This window comes from Ambystoma mexicanum, chromosome 4p (genome assembly GCF_040938575.1).
Source record: "Ambystoma mexicanum isolate Mex_15411 chromosome 4p, UKY_AmexF1_1, whole genome shotgun sequence".
NCBI classification, from domain to species: Eukaryota; Metazoa; Chordata; class Amphibia; order Caudata; family Ambystomatidae; genus Ambystoma; species Ambystoma mexicanum.
Window position 1 is genome coordinate 281,695,560 of NC_090927.1, and position 24,606 is coordinate 281,720,165.

The 24,606-nt window shown below is 47.0% G+C and overlaps 1 protein-coding gene across 2 annotated transcripts in view; it reads right to left on the reverse strand.

The window, feature by feature from the left end:
• The window catches only part of LOC138453203 (adhesion G protein-coupled receptor F5-like), a 939,048-nt gene that overhangs the window by 838,280 nt on the left and 76,162 nt on the right, over window positions 1-24,606 (reverse strand). The gene's annotated exons all lie outside the window — the stretch shown is intronic.

Below are 24,606 nucleotides of genomic sequence, written 5' to 3' on the forward strand. Positions count from 1 at the left end.
TGTCCCATTTCAGCCCTGCTATAATCACAGTGTACGTGCAAACGGCGCCTCGTATGTTGTTATCTATATCCTCACCATTTACACAACAGTGACAACAGCGCGTGCTCTAACTGCGGGTCTGAATCTATAGCACACATGCTCGTGTTTGGTGGCAGAGCCGGGCTCCAACAGGAAGACGAGAGGAGCAGTTCTTTGTTTAGCATCAGGCAGCGGAAGCCGCACATTGTTTAGCCAGAAGAGGAAATTCCCATGGCACTGGTGAGGAAGGCAGGAAAGGCCCTCATTAACCCCTGGGGTCTAATTCTCGCTTTTCAGCAAGCTCACACTTTCAACTTCCAATCGTACTTTGTTGTCTTATTTCAAGCTTCTGTTGGCATCTAAAACATAGGAGGTTAATCTCGGGGCTAAGATGAAATATTTCTGGCAACGTAGGTAGCATTCCGGAAGGGTGAATAACAAAGCAGGACATGACGCACACACATTTCAGATACACAACATTCCATTTTAATTGCAGGTCACATGACCTGTCTCAGTCTAAACTAAAGCAATAAAGCACGTGGGATGTACTCGTGTACTCGTTGTCACCTCGCCAATTGGCAAAATCCAGTTGCGTTTTGACCGAATTATATGGACATGATATTGACATGTTTCCCCTTAACATTCAATAAACTTATTTTTCTCCCTTACATATATATTTAGAAAATCTTAAATTGGACTGTAACTACTATTCGGTCAACGAACGACCACACGTGTCTAATGCACTGATCTTACAAAAGCAAGCATTACCAAAGTGACTTGTTTTAGCGTTTGCAGTGGTTCAGTTCCTTCTACAATTATAGAGTGCGATGAATCCGATGGAATCATCCCTGTTTTCCCAGCGTTGACCTCCTCCCGTGTGGGCAGGGGACGTAGCCGCTACCAGAGCCTGATGCTGGGGGCAGCTGTATGAGGGAGGATCACATGGAAGGAGACAACTACCGGGGAGATGTCATGACTTCATTGGACATGAGGTAGTAGCTCCCACTTTCCCATGAGCAAGACCATTTAATACCCAGGACCCTTTTCCATGGAGAAGGCCCTTTAATACCAAAGACCCTCATGGCATACTGCCAAATGCTTGTTCCCCCATGTGGAAGAAGTAAAGAAACCTCTTGTTCATATCGTTCTGGTCAAGTGCCTAACTCTGACACAAACACACACAAAGCCAACACAACATCTTTTTCTTCCAAAATACCTTTTTGTAAAATCAGTAAGAATAACTTTTCAATAACTTCTGTGGACTTTAATTCAATTCTGTGGACCCCTGCTGATTTCCAGTCTGATACTGCACTGGTCACCTGGCTACCCTCTGATTCGGGCCCAGGTCCCTGCCCACCCAGTTGCACACCCGCACTGCCTCCCGGCAGCCCTTTCACTTGGGTCTGTAGCTGTAATCCTACAGTCCACCTACCTGCAGTAATCAATATCACATTTGTGAAAAGGAGAGCAATATGGTTACCAATCCTCTCTGACCACTGCTCTATTTGATGCCACCAGTGTCTAAAAACCAAACCATTGATTCAAAAATAGAAGATACATGTTTGGAGCTCTCAAATAAGCAGCATTCCATCAAGGAAGACAATCATATATTCACTCCTCAGATTTATAAACTCCTGTATCCTACAGGTGTTTCTCCCCCTAAACTTTCTCAAGGCAATTGTTATTAGATTGTCTTTAAATTATCTGAGCTGTATTCCCAATCTGCTTGTGTCAATAAAATGGGTATATTTCCACACTCATTGCTCTTATTTTATGGCTGCATCTCTGCTATAGGCTGTTTCTCCACAAACATGCATAGAGCTATGGGGCACAAGGAACTCTTATAGGTGGGGATATATATCCAATCAGCCTCCCTGAAGATTGCTAAGGCATTAAAGTGTGCTAGGAGGAGAATATCTTTGGACTGTTTGAGCTTATTACAGATGGGACCCAGAGTAGCGCCCCTGCCACCCTTCCTTTTTGTTTGCATATCTAACTGGAGACTGGGGCTTCAGAGGGGCTACACCGGGGCTACACATGCCAGACTTTGGAGTGCCATACTGATGGTAACTACCACCCCACCCCCACTGAGGGCTAATATTGAAAAATGGGGGAGAATTGGATCCTGGCAGGCTCTAAACTACAGTTACCAGAATTCCCTGCTGCCACTGCCTGGTACATACCCGAGGGATTCAAACCTGCACACCTGCATCCAATCAGCCTCCCTGAAGATTGCTGAGGCATGAAAGCGTGCTAGGAGGAGAACATCTTTGCACTGTTTGAGCTTACTGCAACTGGGACCCAGAGTAGCGCCCCTGCTACACCTCACGTTTTTGTTTGCATATATATTCACTTAAAAAACCTTAGTTAAGGTGCAGTCAAGTTTTGCAGATTTAACGCAACAAAACCCTTGAAATTCAGTGTATTTGGGAAGTCACGACCAGCTAAACTCAGCGCACCTCCGTTGATGTTCCCCTAATGCCATCTCCCCATAATGCCATTTTGTATCTTATTTTGAATCCCTTCTCTTATGATATGAATGTGATCATGGGCTTTGTAACAGGAACACACAGAGTTAAGCTGGTCATGACTTCCCACATTCGCTGAATTTCAAGTTTTTTTTTGCATTAAATCCGCACAACTTAACTGCACCTTAACTAATGTTTTTTCAGTGTATGTGAAGGGTTTTGTTATACCATCGTTTTTTTTATGGGCCACTAGCCATGGACTTCAGCCATGTCTACTGTACAACTGTACATGTTTCCCCAATACGTTTCTTTTAGACCCACTAGGTGGCTACGACCTTTGGCCCTGGCCACGGTACATGTCTTTTGGGCCCACTAGCCAGGGCTTTTGGCCCTGGCCAGTGAGCACGACCTTTGGCCGTGAACCACTGTATATTTTAAAACACAACCTTTCTTTCTTACTCACTAGCCATGGCCTTCTCCATGATCATTGGCACCGGCCTCTGGTCGTGGCCCATTAACAGGATGCTCCAATAGCTTCCTTCCGGTCCCACTAGACGTGGTTTTCGGCAGTGGCCACTCTACATATTGCTCCAATAGAAGTCCTAAACAGGCCCAGTAGCCATGGCCTTCGGCCGTGGCCACACCACTAGGTTTCTTTTGGGCCCACTCGCCATGGCTTTCGTGCACCCCTTGACATGTTGCCCCAATAGGTTTTGTTGGTGCCCACTAACAATGGCCTTCAGTGGCCACAGCCTTCGGGCTTTTCCATTTTCCGTATTGCACCATTTGGTTCCTTAAAGTAACCCAGTAGGTATATACCTTGGCCACACCCATTACTCCCCACCTCAACGTAGCTGTAAAATTCTACTTATTTTGGTATTCATCTAATTTTTTTTAAACCCCTCTTTTTTAAATGTACTACAAATAACCCTGGTTATCCGTAAATCTGAAAATAACTGCGGTTATCTGTAAAAAGCATGCACAATCCAAAACTCTTCCCTGCCATCCCAGGCACTCACCAAGTGCTCCCTCTTCTTGTCATGCTCCCCCCGACCCCCATCAAGTATTTTTCCATTCCTAGCATTGTGTGTGTGTCACACTTTCATTCCCGATCACTTTTTCTATTATAACCATGGTTATTCTGCGTTGTAACCGCAGCTATGCAAAAACGTTTGGGCTCTGAACTTGGTCCCCAGACCCCCCCAACCCCCAAGTCCCCAATGTCACCCTCTAGCGTGATGCCAGTTCATCCTTTTCCTCCTCCAAATGGCGTTTTTTCCACTTTTCATTTTTGGCTAGCTTTGGTTATACCCATTATAACCGCAGTTACCTCTCACATCGAACAAAAAAAGCCTGCATTTTCATTTCTGAGAAGCCTCTCTGCTGCAAAGCACTATGGGAGATATAGCTATAATTTTAGGAGAAGGGTGCTCCCCCTCCTCCGTCAAATATTTGAACAACTACTGGACGGAATAACCCAAGACGCCTCCCAAAAATTGAGTTAACGCTTCATGCTCAAGTTGTTTCGTACCTGGTCCAATTCCCACCAGCATGTTTTGCCTTGCGCTGCACAGAAATGTTGGCTTTTTCTCTACAGGAAATGGATGGGAGTAGGCTGAGAACAGCGCTTTTTTTTGCTTTCTTAATAACATTTTCAGTTTTGTAACAGATCTTTCCCAACATTTTCAGTCTGGTGGGGGTGGGAGGTGAGGGGTAGGGGGTAACTAACGTTTTGTTTGCAAAATATCAGCCTAATCCGTCATGCAAGTCATATGTTATTAGCAATTCAATTTTCGGGTTTCCTGTGGAACTTGATGCTTACTATGCTTACTATGCAACTTAACTATAAGGCAGTGACTTGTAATATGTGTAAGAGAGATAGAGAGAGCACAATTATGGGATCGTGAAGGGCAGAGCAGAGTCATGGGACAGAGAGATGTGCACAAAAAAGGGCTACAGATGAAGATTGAACACACTGAGTGTAATAAGAAGATAGGTAGCACATAGACAGACAGTTAGGGCCAGGTAGTGACTAAAAGAAATTGCAGGAGAGGTTGTGAAGAGGGGAAGAGTACAGTTGAGACAATGGTGGAAGGCGCTACAGAATAAGAGAGATAAGGGCACTGGGAGAGTGAGAAGGGGTGTGGAATACGTGACGAGACTACAAGAAAAGGATAGGGAGGTGGGGTGAACATGGTCAAAGAGGAATGGACTGGAAATGGAAATCAAGTGAGGGAAGTCAGAGACAGTGCAGAGGCTAAGACTCACTATGGGAGAGTAAGCAATTCATGGCCTGTCATTCCTTCTGTAAGGGCGTGGCAGGCGAAGGACGATGGTCTGGAGGGTTGCCCAGAGCAATGCCAGAGGTTAAGGTTCATTCTAAACCTTCCAGCCATCAACTCTTTGTTTTTGATTCCTTACCATGGATACACAGGAATTCAAGTCTTTTTACAATTAAAAGCTTGCATGGTTTGATGTGTGCATGAATGTGTGTTGTACTGTGTGTTGTACAGTCGTTTTTGGAAAATTGCACATGTCAAGAGGTTTTTGCTTGCAGGTAGTGTAGGCAGAGGGGTCAGCAATTAACTAGGCATGAATTTTGATATGTTTCTAATGAAGTTCAAACCCATCCTGAAAATTCGGGGAAACTACCATTAGTTTTCAACAGAACTACAATTCCATTAATTGGAGGGTATCGGCAATCACCAGTGCTTCCATTATTTGCATGTGAGCGAAATCAATGCATCTCATTATGAATGTGATTGATTTAATGTAACAGCACCAGCATCTCCTCAACAAGTCTGCAGTACTGCTAAAGGGACAGTACCGGCAATTGTCAGCAGCACTGATGCCGTAATATGTATGTGTGAACACCTGCACTTCTCAACTGGGCAACTATACTTGAATTTATTGTCGGGGTAACAGCAGTTTTCAGAAGGGCAGCTATATGTTACCGTGTCAACACTTATGATTAATTCTACAATATTTTTGAAAGAAGAGGAACCACATTTCTCAGCAGGGCTCTGTAATTTTAAGAAGACAGTATCAGCACTTTCTATCACTGCACACATTTAATGGGGCAAAAATGCTCCTTCTCGTTTATGCTGCTCTTCCTGTGATCGGGCGTTACTGCCATTACTCACCAGGGCTGCTATAATTAAAGCGTGGGAGAGCAATACTTCAGCTAGGATGCTATACATGTATTGAGACAGTGCCAGCACGTATTAGCAGCGCTGCTGGAATCTTTTTGACAAGGCATCAGCACTTTGGAACAGATCTGCAGTAGACTGTATAACACAGTGACAGCACTAATTAGCAAAACGGTCATCATAATCACAGTAACTTTGTGACGCTCTACGTAGACTGTATAACACAGTGACAGCACTAATTAGCAAAACTGTCATCATAATCACAGTAACTTTGTGACGCTCTACGTACTCTCTATGTTATGCAGGCACTAACATGCTCTGAAATGACAGAACAGTATATATCGACATCCTAAATGGCAAAATGCTAACATATATTCAATGTGAAACGTATCGTATCGATTTGCTACTCTGTGTCCATGTTTTTTAATACAACGTTAAATACTCTTCACATCAATACAAAGGAGTGTGGGAGCCTCTCTACTGAGAACGAACATTGGTATAAATCTGCTATAATTTTATTGGGACAGCACTTGGCCATCTCAACAGGATTTCTTCACTTTTAATGGCATAATAGACACTTCTCAATAGAGCTGCTACACGTTAACGGGAAAGTGCCACCATGCATCCAGAGGGAATTCTATTTATTTATTTTGCAATTTGTATAGCGCACCTAACCCGGAGGCATCTAGGCTCTTGTGGAGACAGTACCTAAGCTCCACCAAATGGTTGCTATTAATGGGGCAGTATTGGCAATTCTCAGCAGGCTGTTTTATTTTTCATGAGTAAATGGCATGTCTCATACCAGTCAATATGTTCTCTTCGAGGCATGAGAGCTTCTTAACCATCCACAGGGATTCTTGCCATTCGTCTAGCGTCTAGGATAGATCAGGCTACATGCAATTGGTAACAGCCCTTTCTTGAGCTGCCTGCAGAGGAACCGATATTCCTCAAAATGTGATGTGTGAAAAGCATGGATGCATCAAGTCCTTGGGGATAGCAAGACCATGAGCATCCGAGAGGCTGTTGAGTGAGTGGAGCAGAATAGAAAATGTGTCTGAACTAATTGAGAACAAGTTGTTACCCTCTCACCACTCCTGAATGGAAAAGGTAACTATGAAACAGAGGTTTGCTTTTCTTCACACAAACTGAACTAATTTGCAATGGTTTTAATGACCAGAGAGTCTACCTGAGTTAGATTTCACAGTACATGAACACATTTAAATGTTTGAACAGATATAAGAGTATTCCCAGGTGCCAGAGTGCCTCTGTTCTCTTAACGGGTTGTACTAGGTGGTGCTGTGGTAGGGGTGACTTGACTTATTTCCTTTTGGGAATTACCACAAGTGAAACTCTGGTGTGAGATTTCCACACGATCAGTGATACTGCGGTCCGAGCTGCAGGGTTTACACTTATGACAAGTCCCTGTTTAAAGATGTGAGACTTAAACAGAATGAATGAGACTGTCTCCCAAGAGTAGCATGCACACTAAATGAGTCAAAGTGTGGGTTTCACAATGGATGAGTCATACTGTGCTCCAAGTTATGCAATACACAGAAACATGAGTGATCCAGTAATCACAGTGGTGACATTTGCACCAAAGGAGTGGGTTGTGCTCCAGGCCATGTGGCACACACTCGTTGGTTTGAGGTATGATATACATTCACTGGTTGGCACTATGGTGCATGATGTGTCTTTTTCAATCCAAGAGTGAGGCAATACGCCCAGGTGAGAAACGCACAACCAATGAATACGACTTTGCTGCAAAATGTTACCTTTTCATCAAATGAGGCCAGAGGCTCACAACCAATCAGTGAGATGATGCATTCCAGTTTAAGGCTCTCAAAGAATAGGCCACACAATGTTCCAATACAAGACGTCCAGTGAGTGAGTGAGTGAGTGAGTGAGTGAGTGAGTGAGACTGTTCGCAGGTGTGACACTCACAGCTTGGGCCAAAGTATCACTCTGGGTGGTAACACTGGACAGTGTGAATGGGTGCTGTGAGACTCACATACAATTAATGAGAGTGTGCCTTAATGTGTGCAACTACAACACAATGATTTATAATAAGTGGTCAAAATTGCACCCCCAATGAGTAAGCCACGGCCGATAAGGGAGACTATGCTTTAAGGGTTGAGACTTGTACCCAGTGAGCCAGAGCGCTCCAAGGTTTGAAGCTCACACTGAATAGTGGGACGCACAACTAAGAAGTGTTGGAGATATTTATACGGCAACCATCGATGCAGGAAATTATTTCCCCCCCCCAATCAAAAGCACCGCACCAACATCCCTTTTTGGTTCAATATAGTCCTGTCTGTGCTTCATACAGTACCACGTAGATCCTGCACCCTTTAGTAACAGGTAAGTCAAGAACCAAGCCGGTGTATAGAAATAATATATATTTATTAATGAAAAGGAACATTAATATTTGTACATAATTTCAAATCACACCCCCTCACTCAGTGGCCAAATTGCTTTTCTTTCCTATCAATCTCTTTTTACACAAATTGAAAACACTAGTTGGTTCAGGATAACACAGATCACAGGCTTGTTGGCCCCACAACAGGTACATTCAAAACACTTTGCCTGCAGTTCACTTTTAATAACATGCAGCACAATGAAACATGACCGGATCATACACTTAGCAAGACACTTTAAATGAAGTTTAATTTATATATCATCCAACACTTTACTATTTGCAAGAACAAATTCACCCATGCAGCGCTCCGTCTTTTTTATCTCCCGTTATGGTTACAAGTAAAACCGGAAAACCTCAGAAATTCGCCAGTTATGGTAAGCTAAGCAACCATAACTCGCGCCACCACCTGATGTTCTGGGTGTTAATCTTACCAGTGCACAGTGGTGGCGTGAGTTATGGTTGCTTAGCTTACCATAACTGGCGATTTTCTGAGGTTTTTCAGTTTTATTTGTAACCATAACGTCCCTTTAACAATGTCTTTTCATTGAATTTCATAGGTTTTTATTAATTTAACTAACCATTGAATTACATAGGTTTTTATTAGTGCAACTTAACCACAAAGTCTCTTTAACAAAGTTTTTTCACTGAATTTCATGGGTTTTTACCAGTGCATGCTATTTTCCTACAACTTACTAATATCATACTTACCCCAATGTAGCAACACGTCTGTCTATTTTACAATGTTTCACCTCAAATCTCTGCCATTTCCCACCTTCTAGCATCATTTTTAACACTTCTATACACTTTTTGCAACTTTTTCCACTGTTTCGGTATCCGTCGACGTCCGTGAACATCTGATGTCATCACAGACCTTGTGTACAGTGCCACGTGACCATGCGCTCGCACGCAGCATGATGACGTGTCCGTGAAGGCGCCTGCACTTTGCGATCGGATCGGTGCTTCGAAGTCTGTTTGGAACTGCATTTGTCAACTTATCTAGGAACTTTCAAGCTCAAAATGTTCCCTTGCACAGCTCCTACACCTATACTTATTCATTATCCATTAGCAATCTAGTACAAAGCACATACTTGGAAGAATATTAGCAAAACGTCTCTTAAAAATTGCATCAGTCATTGCGTTCCTCCTCCCCAAGAGCCACCACCACCACCACCAGCTGGAGGACCTACACAACAAAAAAAGCACATTACAGCCAAAGACAATGAAGAGGACCAAGAAGATGAGGTAGAGAAAGTGCCTACCTCTAGCACCCAGAGAGAATCATGGGTGTGGCAGTTCTTTACCACTGTTGAGAGTGTACCAAAGACTAAAGCTACCAAAGTGAAATGCACTGGGTGCAACTTTGTACTCAGTCACGGACTACCTGGACATTACTACTACGGGACCACCTCCATGCGCCGCCACACCAAATGAAACCACAGCAATGCTGTCTTCTGCCACCTCATCTTCCTCAACCAATACTGTAACCACACAGCCTACTTATGTGGGACACAAAATCCCATCAGCTACCATTCAAGCAATAAAAGAGGCTGTTGATCCATATCTTTCGAAGACAACAGTTCTCTGTATATACTGCAACACACCACTCTGCAGGGGGAAGCAATTTCCAAGTGCTTTTGAAGCTGTAATCAAGGAGCATGAGAAATACTGCTCCCGACCCTAGTAACACATGCGCAACATCTTCCACTGTCCACCTCCCACTCCATATTAGTGATTGGTGCCTCTTCCCACCTTTCCCTCCCCACCTTATGTTCTAACCTCTCCTGCAAAAAAAATATTAAAAAACAACAAAAGAAAGGTTCCTTTAGGAACCACTTTTCACAGTTAAAAAATAGAACAAAAAAAAAAATTGTATAGACTCCCATCTACTATACATTTCTCAGTAAAGTACATAGGGCCTCTTTAGGACCCTAGCGCTAAGTGTTTAATGGCGCCGTAAAAGGCTGCGGCGCCGTTAAACACTTAGTGCCTTATTACGAGGTCCCTTTGCGGGACCCGACCTGAACGGTTGGTCTAGACCAGCCGGTAAAGTAGGGACCCGCAAAGGGACCTTGGTGCTAAGAACGGTAACGCAACTTGCGGTACCGTACTTAGCTCCTCCCCCATTCAATGAGGGCCATAGACTCAATAAGATTTTCCAACATTTCCAATCAGCATTTTGTGTTATGCTATTGGGAATAATGTAGCGTTCATCCCCCGTTGCAGGGACTGGAATAGGGATAACGGCCCGGCAGCCCAAGTTATCGTTATTCCCCCGTGCGGGATCCCGGAATGCAAAAAAAAAAAAAAGAATTTATCTTCCTACGTCGGTAGGAAAATCCTTTTCCAAGATGGCCACCATTGAAAGGGAAGGCGGGGCTCCGTACAGAACCACTCTTCCCTTTCCATGGCAGCCTGAAGAAGGCAAAGAGAACCCTATGTCCATATTACCACAAGCACATTTTTATTCCCTTTCAAACCTATCCCACTTTCGAATAATTTTACCACATAGCAGGTACCAGGTGGACATGGCCACCTTAACCCCATTTGTCGGCCCTCATGGTCATGGCCAGTAGCTGGATTGTCCGGGTCATGACCTTATGCCATGACCCGGACAATCTGGCCACTGCCCATGTATACCTCAGTCACCAGAAATGTATCACTATTTTTTGTAGCTACATTATGACACTTGTCAAAAAATAATACACGGGCACATTTCCAAAACCATGTTTTAAGGTCCTTGCCAATGCTCAATAGACAAGTTTGCTGGAAATCCGGCCATGTTTAATTTTTCAAAAGTGTCAAAATGTATGTACATACAATAGATATATAACTTAGCCCCCACTTAACAAAATCCATTCAGACTTTACACAAACATTCAAGGTTGGGTCTATAATCTTTCAGAAAACGTTTGTTCGCATTTGTTAAACGACAACAAAGCTATAAGCCATTTAAAAATGTTGAGACCCCCCCACTAATTTAGCCCCCTCCTGACAGCATCCCACCAAACTTTATAAAAACATATATCTCGATCTAAAATCTTTTTGAAAACTTGTGTAGATTGGTCAAATGACAACATATTTATAGGCCTTTACATTATTTTGGGATCCCCCTCTAACTTTGCCCCCTCTTGACCAAATCCAACCAAACTTAGTAAAACTATGGTTTTGCTAACTGTTGTGCAGATTTGTCAAATGGCACCACATTTATAAGCCCTTACAATATTTTGGGACCCCCCTCTAATTTTGCCCCCTCTTGACAGAATCCCACCAAACTTTGCAAAACCATACAGAATTAGGTCTAGAATAAAATTACATGAAGTTTCATTGAGTGGCGCCAAAGTTATAAGCCATCCAAAAGCTGCTTTTCACTAACCCTGTAATGCAGAAATAGACACAGATGTCCTAGGACATCTGAAATGTCCGCGGACACTACAGAACAGTCCTCGGAAATCTGGGATGTTCGCGGACTTCAGGGAAGAAAAGCTCCAATTTGTTGCTTCTTATGACCATATCCCATCCCATCCTCATCACCCACCACCTCCCCAGAGATTGTTTGTTGATTTTGACAAGTGCAAAGTTGCAGTTTTTTTTTAGGTTTCTACCACGGTGCCCGCGAACACTGGCAAAAGACAGCAAATACAACGTGGCGGGCATTTCCAGAAAACTGACGCATTTCACGCTTTTGCCCCGTCCAATCAGCGGGTGCGCCCGATGTCCGCAGACTTCACATCACCCGATAGACCAATCAGATGCCTGTCCGTGGAGCAAACAGGGAATTGTGTCCGCGGAGCGGAACCAGATATCACTAAATCTTTTGGCCCTACATTTTGCTTGTTTAAAAAAAACTACTGGACAGATTTACTACAAATTTATAAAAGCATGCTTTCAGTACCAAACCGCCGCTCCTGCCGCAAATTTGGTGAAAATCCGTCCAGCGGTTTGGGCTTTTGGCGTGAGCAAAGTTTTTTTTCAATATCATTATGAAAAAAAGAATTTTGGAAGCCCCCTATAACTTTGCTCCCCTTTGACGAAACCTCACCAAACTTGCCAGAAATATTCAGAGCGGGCCATATACTTTTTTTTGCAAAGTTCAGTAAGGATTCGTCCAGGGGGAGCAAAGTTATAAGACGCCCAAAAAGTGCTCTTCCTCTGAGATGAGCAACTTAACCATAACTACAGGGCCGCTACCACAGGCCGTGTAATAGAAACATTCTTCCTTCACTCACCAGAATGAAATTAAGAACCTCTCTTTTAGCAGGAGTCACTTTCCCACTCTCAGTAGAGAATCTGCTTTTCAATCAGAGACTTCACTTTATTTACTTTTGACAAGACACTTGTTACTTTTGGGGTTGGAAAAAAGAAACAAGCGGGGGTGCTGTTGAGCAGCCTGCAAAATGGCTGCCTAGCTAGGAAGCTCTGTGTGCCACCAACTCCAATCCGGCAACAATGGCAAGTTTCCCTGCTCGTTGAACCCTGCGACTCTGTGTGTGTGTTCCTGAGACTGCGGGGCAGAATCACCCCGATTTCTGGAATTGACCGGGGCCCGGTGACCGAGATTCAGCCACCATCACCTGCGGGCCACGGCGCCCTGTAATTTTACAAAAGCCCGCAGAATCACTGCATACGCCTAGAGACACGGAATCAAAATACTCCTCCTCCAAGAAACGCATGCCCTGGGACACCTAGCATCTTGCCTAGCACCAACTTGGGGCCCCAACAGGTTCTATACAAAATACTCCACCCAGTCCAGAGGAGTGCTAACTTTGATCCACAAATCAGTTGAATTCTCATTGTGTACGAGTTACATAGACTCGGAGGGCAGATTTGTAATCCTTCATTGTACATTAGCCAATAAGGAGTGCTTGCTTGTGAACACATACGCCCCGAATATTGACGCCCCCGAGTTTTTTGACGAGGTGACCACCCTGCTCATGAGGTATATTGGAGTCCCAATTAATTGGGGGGAACATGAACTTGATACTAGATAATACCTAGACAGAACAGACGCAACCCGCAGAGCCATGTCACGCACTGCCGGACGCTTACAAACGCACATAGACTCACTGGGCGTATGTTCCGCATGGAGAGTACTCTACCCACATGCGAGAGAATACACCTACTATTCATCAGTACACAACAGCTCATCCAGGATAGATCTGTTCCTCATATCGAGCCGGTTGATGGGCAAGATCATAGATATTCAAATACTAGCGCGCACACTTTCGGACCACTCCCCGGTAAAGATGCAGCTCAAGCTTGGGTCTGGCTTACCTACCCGCTTCTCTTGGTACTTCAAACCAGATGCACTGCGAGATATAGGGAGTCATTATGAGTTTGGAGACAGCCATGGTGCTATTAGCGCCATGGCTGCCTCCAAACCCGTGTCCGGGTTCCCTGAATGGGTATTTACCGGGTCATTCCAACCTTGGAGGACCCGGTAAGTTCCCATTCAAAATACCCATCCCCATTCCCATTCGAGCCCCCATAGTGCAGTGGTAAGGGGTTAACGGCACCGGCATCTTTACCGGCGCCATTAACCCCTTACCGCTGCACTCGTAATGACCCCGAGATTTTAGCCGACATACACACCTTCTTTGATTGCAACAAACAACATGACACACCCGAGGGGACCCGGGGAATTGAGGGTCATAAAGCATGATCTACAACGCTCTGAAACTAAACTCAAGGAGCTCGAGTGTGAATATGTCACCGCAACTACCCCAGCCAAACTAGCACAGATAAGGTCAGAGCTGGAAATTTTCAAATCCCACACCCTTAGAGAGGTACAGTACTATACGCAGCCCCTGGTGGCGCGGAAGTACAGAGGGGGGGACAGGCCAGGGAGAACCATGGCCAGACTGGTGCGCACAGAGGGGGTAAGACCCGCATTGACAGCATCAGAGACGCAAGAGGCACCCTACACTGGTCCGACCAGCATATCCTTCACACCTTCATGTTATTCTATGCAGCCTTGTATGCGCCCCAGCAGGAGCACACCGCCCGGGACTTAAATGATCTACTTGACAATACCCCCATGACCTACATCTCCCGAGCCGCCAGAGATAGTCGAGGCCATCTCGGACCTCCCGAAGGTCAAGGTCCCCTGGGCCGGATGGGCTTACCTCAGAATTCTACCAGGAAAATGTGGCCGTCTTGGCACCGAAACTGCATGGAGTTTGGGCTGAGTCACTCCGTCTAGCCATCATCCCCCAATCCCTAAGGGAAGCTCTTATAACTGTTCTTCCCAAGCCCGGTAAGCCCCGAGATGAATGTGGATCCTACAGGCTCCTATCACTTATAAATACAGATACCACAGCCCTCAATATCCGCCGGATCTTTAATGTAATATCTAGGATCGATCCAAAAGCCAATGCAGTTACACTAGATGCTCAGAAGGCATTCGACAGAGTTCTGGCAATATATGTGGGCAGTATTGGAGAAAATGGGGGTCAGACCAAGCATGATATCCTACATTAAACTACTATATACAGATCCCGTAGCTAAAGTCCTGGCCAACTCCCTAACATCTTCACCCTTCACGATTCACAGGGGCACACGCCAGGGCTGTTTACTTTCCCCTTTTCTATTTGCGCTAGCCATAGAGACCATGGCTGATAACGTCAGAGATCACCACACTCGCAAAGGCATACGACTGCGGGACACACTGGAAATAATACCACTATACGCGGACGACGTACTCCTTTACATCAGGGACCTGTCTGCACATTTAGACCCGATCATCTGCGACATAACAAAAATAGGCACATTCTCGGTCTTCACCATAAACTACTCCAAATCGGAGATATTCCCTCTCACTGCGGTGACCCAAAAGCCGACATGTGAATTCACTCTCTGTTGGTCCCCAGACGGCATCAAATATCTGGGGGTACAGGTATCATCATCTAGATTAGGGGTGCACAACAGATTTTGACAGAGGGCCGAAAGTACCTTACATGAGGGATATAGTGGGCCGAAAAGTAAAAGTGGACGGGGCGGTAGGCGGGATATGTCAGGAGGCTTGTTCAACCCCCAATTTGTATTTATCACTTGGAAAAAGAATATGTTTTTGAGGGGTAACGATTTTTATTGCATTTCAAACTTACATTTTGTACTACACATTTTCCATTGTTATCATTTATTTCGATTTAGTTATTGTATATCGTCTGTTTAATTAAATTATATATATTTTATTGACCCTTGATTGGACATTGTTATTTTGAACTGCTATAGTTTGCTGTTTGGGTTGCCCAAGAAGGGCATGGCCTTCGTTGAGTCAGGTTTCCTCAAAAAAGCAAAGGATGTACATCTCCTAACTGTGCCTGTTTTAGCTTTATTATTGAATTCACTCTTGGAGTGCAACACTATGCCCTATGGCTCCCACCCCCAACCAAACACTATGCCCCATGGCCCCCTCACCCCAACCAAACACTATGCCCCATGGCCCCCTCACCCCCAACCAAACACTATGCCCCATGGCTCCCACCCCCAAGCAAACACTATGCCCCCTGTCCCTCACCCCCAACCAAACACTATGCCCCATGGCCCCCTCACCCCCAACCAAACACTATGCCACATGGCTCCCACCCCCAACCGAGCCCTATGCCCCATGGCCCCATCACCCCCAACCAAACACTATGCCCCATGGCTCCCACCCCCAACCAAACACTATGCCCCCTGTCCTTCACCCCCAACCAAACACTATGCTCCCTGGCCCCCTCACCCCCAACCAAACACTATGCCCCAACACCCCCACCCCCAACCAAACACTATGCCCCCTGTCCCTCACTCCCCAAGCAAATACTATGCCCCCTGTCCCTCACCCCAACCAACCACTATGCCCCATGGCCCCCTCACCCCCAACCAAACACTATGCCCCATGGCTCCCACGCTTCAAGCAAACACTATGCCCCCTGTCCCTCACCCCCAACCAAACACTATGCCCCATAAACCCCTCACCCCCAACCAAACACTATGCCCCATGGCCCCCTCACCCCAACCAAAAACTATGCTCCATGGCTCCCACCCCCAACCAAACACTATGCCCCCTGTCCCTCATCCCCCAAGCAAACAGTATGCCCCATGGCCCCCTCACCCCCAACCAAACACTATGCCCCATGGCCCCCTCACCCCCAACCAAACACTATGCCCCATGGCTCCCAACCCCAACCTAACACTATGCCCCCTGTCCCTCACCCCCCCAAGCAAACACTATGCCCCATGGCCCCCTCACCCCCAACCAAACACTATGCCCCATGGCCCCCTCACCCCCAACCAAACACTATGCCCCATGGCTCCCACCCCCAACGAAACACTATGCCCCCTGTCCCTCACGCCCCAAGCAAACACTATGCCCCCTGTCCCTCACCCCCAACCAAGCACTATGCCCCATGGCCCCCTCACCTCCAACCAAACACTATGTCCCATGGCTCCCACCCCCAACCAAGCACTATGCCCCATGGCCCGCACGCCTCAAGCAAACACTATGCCCCCTGTCCATCACCCCCAACCAAACACTATGCCCCATGGCCACCTCACCCCCAACCAAACACTATGCCCCATGGCCACCTCACCCCCAACCAAACACTATGCCCCATGGCTCCCACCCCCAACCAAACACTATGCCCCCTGTCCCTCACCCCCAAGCAAACACTATGCCCCATGGCCCCCTCACCCCCAACCAAACACTATGCCCCATGGCCCCTTCATCCCCAAGCAAACACTATGCCCCATGGCTGCTACCCCCAACCAAACACTATGCCCCCTGTCCCTCACCCCCCAAGCAAACACTATGCCCCATGCCCCCCTTACCCCCAACCAAACACTATGCCCCATGGCCACCTCACCCCCAACCAAACACTATGCCCCATGGCTCCCACCCCCAACCAAACACTATGCCCCCTGTCCCTCACCCCCAAAGCAAACACTATGCCCCATGGCCCCCTCAACCCCAACCAAACACTATGCCCCATGGCTCCCACCCACAACCAAACACTATGCCCCCTGTCCCTCACCCCCCAAGCTAACACTATGCCCCCTGTCCCTCACCCCCAATCAAACACTATGCCCCATGGCCCCCTCACCCCCAACCAAACACTATGCCCCATGGCTCCCACTCCCAACCAAACACTATGCCCCATGGACCCCACGCCTCAAGGCAACACTATGCCCCCTGTCCCTCACCCCCAACCAAACACTATGCCCCATGGCCCCCTCACCCCAAACCAAACACTATGCCTCATGGCCCCCACGCCTCAAGCAAACACCATGCCCCCTGTCCCTAACACCCCAAGCTAACACTATGCCCCCTGTCCCTCACCCCCAACCAAACACTATGCCCCATGGCTCCCACTCCCAACCAAACACTATGCCCCATGGCCCCCACGCCTCAAGCAAACACTATGCCCCCTGTCTCTCACCCCCAACCAAACACTATGCCCCATGGCCCCCTCACCCCCAACCAAACACTATGCCCCATGGCTCCCACTCCCAACCAAACACTATGCCCCATGGACCCCACGCCTCAAGGCAACACTATGCCCCCTGTCCCTCACCCCCAACCAAACACTATGCCCCATGGCCCCCTCACCCCAAACCAAACACTATGCCTCATGGCCCCCACGCCTCAAGCAAACACTATGCCCCCTGTCCCTCACACCCCAAGCTAACACTATGCCCCCTGTCCCTCACCCCCAACCAAACACTATGCCCCATGGCTCCCACTCCCAACCAAACACTATGCCCCATGGCCCCCACGCCTCAAGCAAACACTATGCCCCCTGTCCCTCACCCCCAACCAAACACTATGCCCCATGGCCCCCTCACCCCCAACCAAACACTATGCCCCATGGCCCCCACGCCTCAAGCAAATACTATGCCCCCTGTCCCTCACCCCCAACCAAACACTATGCCCCATGGCCCCCTCACCCCCAACCAAACACTATGCCCCATGGCCCCCTCACCCCCAACCAAAACACTATGCCCCATGGCCCCCTCACCCCCAACCAAAACACTATGCCCCATGGCCCCCTCACCCCCAACCAAAACACTATGCCCCATGGCCCCCTCACCCCCAACCAAACACTATGCCTCAAACACACACAAGCATGCACCCATACAGACCTGAACCCCCCACCCCCAAATCAGCACACTCTCAAACATGCACCCATACAGACACGAACCCCCCACCCCCCAACTCAGCACACACACTCTCAAACATGCACCCATACAGACACAAACCCACCACCCCCCAAATCAGCACACTCTCAAACATGCACCCATACAGACCCAAACCCCCCACCCCCAACTCAGCACACACACTCTCAAACATGCACCCATACAGACACAAACCCCCCACCCCCCAAATCAGCACACTCTCAAACATGCACCCATACAGACCCAAACCCCCCACCCCCCAACTCAGCACACACACTCTCAAACATGCACCCATACAGACCCGAACCCCCCACCGCCAACTCAGCACACACTCTCAAGCATACACCCTGCACCCATACAGACCTGAACCCCCACCCCCCAACTCAGCACACACACTCTCAAACATGCACCCATTCAGACCCGAACCCCCCCACCCCCCAAATCAGCACACACACTCTCAAACATGCACCCATACAGACCCGAACCCCCCAAATCAGCACACTCAAACATGCACCCATACAGACCCGAACCCCCCACCCCCAACTCAGCACACACACTCTCAAACATGCACCCATACAGACCCGAAACCCCCACCCCCCAAATCAGCACATTCAAACATGCACCCATACAGACCCGAACCCCCCAACCCCCCAACTCAGCACACACACTCTCAAACATGCACCCATACAGACCCGAACCCCCACCCCCCAAATCAGCACAATCAAACATGCACCCATACAGACCCGAACCCCCCAAACCCCCAACTCAGCACACACACTCTCAAACATGCACCCATACAGACCCGAACCCCCACCCCCCAAATCAGCACACTCAAACATGCACCCATACAGACCCGAACCCCCCCACCCCCCAACTCAGCACACACACTCTCAAGCATGCACCCATACAGACCCGAACCCCCCCACCCCCCAAATCAGCACACTCAAACATGCACCCATACAGACCAGAACCCCCCACCCCCCAACTCAGCACACACACTCTCAAGCATGCACCCATACAGACCCAAACCCCCCAACTCAGCACACAAACTCTGAAGCATGCACCCATACATGCATCTCAACATACACAACACGAACATTCAAAAACAAACATTCATGCACATCCGACACCCCCCACCTCCTCATCTCAACATACACAACACAAACATTCATACACATCCGACATGCCCCCCCACCCCCATCTCAACATACACAACACAAACACTCAAAAACAAACATTCATACACATCCGACACGACCCCCCACCCCCATCTCAACATACACAACACAAACATTCATACACATCCGACACAGCCCCCACCCCCATCTCAACATACACAACACAAACACTCAAAAACAAACATTCATACACATCCGACACGTCCCCCATTCCCCCGTCTCAACATACACAACACCCACCCCCCATCTCAACTTACACAACACACCCATACAGACCAGACCCGACACACAAACATACAGACCACTTACCGGAGACGTGCTGGAAGGCAGGTAAGCTGGAACGCTGGCGAGGTAAGTGGAATCGTACTACGGCTGGCGTGGCCAGCAAGGCTGAAATGCCTTCCGGCATCAAGCCTTACTGGCCATGCCAGCCGTAGTGCTGGCACTCCATTGGTGCAGCACACACGCACTACGTGGCTCGTAGGAGTGACGTGGTGCGTGTGTGCTGAGCCAATGACGGTCAGTGTTTTGTCCGGCCCGGAAGAGAACAAAGACTTTCCTAATGGAGGGCGGCCGATGCTGCTTGCAGGCCGCCCTCATTAGGAAAGTCTTTGTGCCTCACGGGCCGGAAAAAACAGCATGGCGGGCCGCAACTGTCCCGCGGGCTGTATGTTGTGCATCCATGATCTAGATCCTCCTTACTGGCCGACAACGACACTGCTACAGTGCAACTCGTAGAGTCAAAAATGGCAAGGTGGCGCACCCTCCCACTTTTCTTAGCGGGTAAACTGTCCCTAATTAAAATGATAGCGGTCCCCAAGCTTCTCTATATCTTTGCAAACGTCCCGATCTGGCCTGGGAAGCAATACTTCAGGAAATTACACTCTGTGTGCGCCAATTCCTGTGGCATTCCGGTGCGGTATGTGACCCTCCCATATGAGAGAGGGGGCTTTACGGCCCCCAACCTAATCCAATACTGGATTGCTGCACAGGCCCAACATGCTAAACATTGGTACAAACGCCCGGAGGCACCCCCCCATGTGTAACTCGAAAATCTAGCAAGCAAGGAGGTAAACATCATGTCCCTAATCCTCTACCGTACATACCACATGGATGCCCCAGCAGATCCCGTGACCACCACGACCATGGCATGGAATCGACTACTGCACTCCCAGCCCGAACATCGACCATACTATAAGTGGCTACCAATTTGGCACTTTCCGGACCTCAACCCCACCCATGATAAACTCCTCATGTGACACTGGCTAGACCTGGGGTATCAGGCACTGACAGACCTATATCCCTAAGGTAAATTCATTACTCTGCGGACATGGCGCACTGGACACTCGGGGTCAGCACTAGAGTTGTTGCAATACTTCAGACTAAGAGCAGCAGTTCGCGTCATGTTGCCCACTTACCCAGACGAGCCCCCTGACTCACCCGAGATCCACTACATAGCCAACTCAGCCGGCAGTAGGGGTAGAACGTCCTCCCTGTACAAAATACTGCTGGAAAAACCTGAGGATGCACCTTCAAAACTGCGGGACGAGTGGAGTGAGGAGCTGGGCCTAGCAATCACAGATGATATGTGGAACAAAATGTGCTCGCACACACGCAAAGTCTCCCTTAACTCCAGATTTCGATGTATGCAATATAAGCTTCTCAATCGATTATATTACACACCTTACAAGGTGGGGAAATTTGCACATAACCAGACCCAAGCATGCCCGAGATGCAGAGCCGAGGACGCGGACCACATACACATGTTTTGGTCCTGTAGCGCACTTGGTGCATTTTGGAGAGCAGTGACTGAAGCCCTTTCAGAGATAGTTGGGAACCCAGTGGGCCTCAATCCGCTGGCTATTCTATTCGGGTTGTGGGTTGGGGTTGAGGTGAAGAAAATTTCAACATTTTTGAATGTCAGTACTATGGTGGCCAAAAAATGTATACTACAATGCTGGAAGCGTCGCTTCCCTCCTCCCCCCCCATTTGAGATGTGGTTGAAGGCTCTCACCTGGACACATGTGCGAAGAGGAATATATCAATTCCCTCTCTATGAGTTCCCGCCCGTAAAATGTGTGGACAGACTTCTGTAGTTGCCTGAACAACAAAGATGACATAGAACCACCCTCTACCTCCCCACCAGGCGTACAAGATGAACCTAGACCCTGAACTGCGGAGAGTATAATGGGCTGCAAGCCAACCCCTACTGAACACCCCCTGAATGTACTGCAAAACCCTAATGTATGATTGCAACTGTTTATGCACTGTGTTGTGTACCTGTCGCCACTTATTGCCAATAAAGAAAAGTTTTAAAGTAAAAGAAAAAAAGAAACAAGAGTACCCAATTACTTTACAGGCAATTATGTTATCCACGCTGGAGTGATGTTAGTGATTTTGAATTTCAATAAAATCACTCTGTGTGATCCGGCTACATGGGAATTTTATTTGGTAAGAAAATGCTAGGAGTCTACTTTGTCTGCCCCACCCAATCAATATTGGGAAGATGTTAAATCAATCAGATCCCCACCAGACTTGGTTTGGTGGACAGGTTTACTTACATAAAAAATCTCTGGGTTTTTGCACTCACGAAAGTTCTCAAGGCTTCTGGGTAATCAGGGGAAATTTCAGGAATTGGTTAGATGCCTCTCTAGGTGCAGTCAAGAATGCCCTCCAGCATTAATGCCTTTATTTGCTTCTCCTTGTATAGATCCATTTAATTTCCAGGCAGGTCTTCAGATTTCCATTGTGTATCCCCCTTATGAATCTTTTATGACTCCCACAAAAATGTCTAGATTATGCCATGCCTGGTGATTGGTCATTAGTTTTCATTAGACAACTAATTGCCATCCCATTATTCAGCCACTCTCCTTTGATTTGTGCAATTGAGTTTACCAAGGCCAAATTCGAGACGGACAAGTCCTCCCACTTGAAATTACCTTTTCTACACATTTCAATTTTTGCACTTAAAAGGCACAACGTGGCAACTATTTCTAGTTTATAGCTAAGCATAATAATATTTACATGACTAAAAACTAAAATGGTTTGCACATGCCGGATCTAATGAAATATGTCTCATCTCGGCACAATGTTGCAGGTTTGAATGCTGATTTTTCAGAAAAGACTAAAAAATGATAAAAGTGAATTTCACAAAATTTCACACCCAGTTCTTTACTTCCAAAAGATCCTATACTCCTATATTTTTGCTTTATGACATTTTCTGAGAAGCTACCATCACACATCAGATTATAACCTTATTTCCCAAGGTCAGGTGTGGTATTTAGGGGATAGGTGTCAATAGAACCGGCTTCTCATAACCTGTCCAATGATATCTGTGTTTTCTTTCTGTGACTTACAGACCTCGAGATAATCAACAAAGTTTGATTCTTAATGTAAATCTATGGCAACATAATGACATGTATGTTTTAGTTCCTTTTCACATTACAGTTCTTCAAGCAAAATATGTGGTCTAGCCATCGGCTCCTTTATTGATTCTCCCTCCAATACTCCATTAGCGTTCTTGCAATGTTAAAGGTCGGGCCATGGGTCTGCTTATTTTGAAGAGCAGAAAAGATTTCCCCATCTGCAGACACATTGGAAATCCCTTGGGATTAATTAAGTTGACTCAGCTGTTTACTCCAACACAATGCACTCCTCTGTCATGCAGGAATACAGCCTGCTCTCTGGCCCTAAGTCTTCAAAGAGATTGTCTTTCAGATAGAGAGCTTCAGATAGAGGGCAGAGCAAGGCTGCGCCTGTAATATGCAGGTGTCTTTGAATCTCAGTGTTGAAGTCAGCTCTAATTAACAGAATTCTGTACTTTACATGTCTCCATTTCTTTCTTTAGACATGAGGCTTGCATAGATATTTGACCTCATATCTTATGCAGTTTCCTCCTGTATCATGCCATCAATGTTCATCTTTACATCCTGGTATGGAACAAGTTACTTACCTGTAACTGTTGCTCTCCAGCATGGGTCTGGCATGGATTCACATGCTCATGAATATTCCCCATCGTCAGGCTGGGAATCCTCGGTAAAGAAAAAATCAGTTTCAGTTTCGTTTCTGAACTGTCTTTCTACTAGTAACCAATCACTAGCCTCTGGGTCATACTGCCCCCAGCCAATGACTTCCCTCTACCTAAGCCCCTCCTCTGGCAGCCATCTTCAGATTTGGTAGCACGTAAAGTGGCAGTATGACCAAGAGAAGAGCCGCAGAGGGGTTGGAGGGAGGTTTTGCATGTGAATCCATACCAGACTCATGCTGGAGAACAACAGTTACAGGTAAGTAACTTGTTCCTTCCCCAGCATGGGGTCTGGCATGGATTCAAATGCTCATGAATACAAGAATACATTGCAGTACACACATGCGCAACCACGGGAGGTGGCAAGGCTCAACATTAAGCATTTCAACAACTCAACATTAAGCATCTCTTACCTCCTCACCAGGCTCACTTTCAAGCGACAGGTTGCGCAGTACTGCCTGGCCAACTCTGGACTCCTCCCTGGAATCCTGGTTGATGCAGTAGAATCTCGTGAAGGTGTGAGTCGACCTCCATGTAGCAGCCCTGCAGATGTCCAGCAGGGGCACACCAGACGGAAACGCCGCAGTAGCAGCGATCGGTCTGGTTGAATGGGCTCTCGGACCGCCGGGCAACGGTCGGTTTGCCAACCGGTGACAGTGTCCCACAGGGGGCTTGTGTCTCTCCTTGTTTTTATAAATATCTTCATGATCCCCTTCTTCCAGATGCTGACAGAGGAAGGGATCATTTTTGCAAATTATGCAGATGACACACAATGTGTTATACCGATAACAGCCGTCCATGTGGAGGATGAGTTGTTGATTAATTCCATATATCAAAAAATCCAGGGTTTAATGGTGTCTAATGGCCTTGCAATTAATTGTGCTAAAACCAAGCTTCTTCTAGTGGGGTCAGAAAACAAACTTGCCAAGCTGGATCCATGCTATAAGAACTTTATTATTGACAATTGTACAATAGAAATTTTGAGTAAAGTAAAAACGCTGGGGATCTACCTGGATAAAAATCTTAGCATGGAGGCTCAGGTTAATAGCTTACTTTCCTCGGCCTCTTATTATATTAAGCTCTTCCATTGTCTCAGACCATTTGTATCAGAAAAGAATTCCGAAACCATGGCAAGGGCTTTTATCAGTGCTAAAATCGACTACTGTTGTAGTCTCCTGGTTGGTCTAGTCTTATCTGATTTC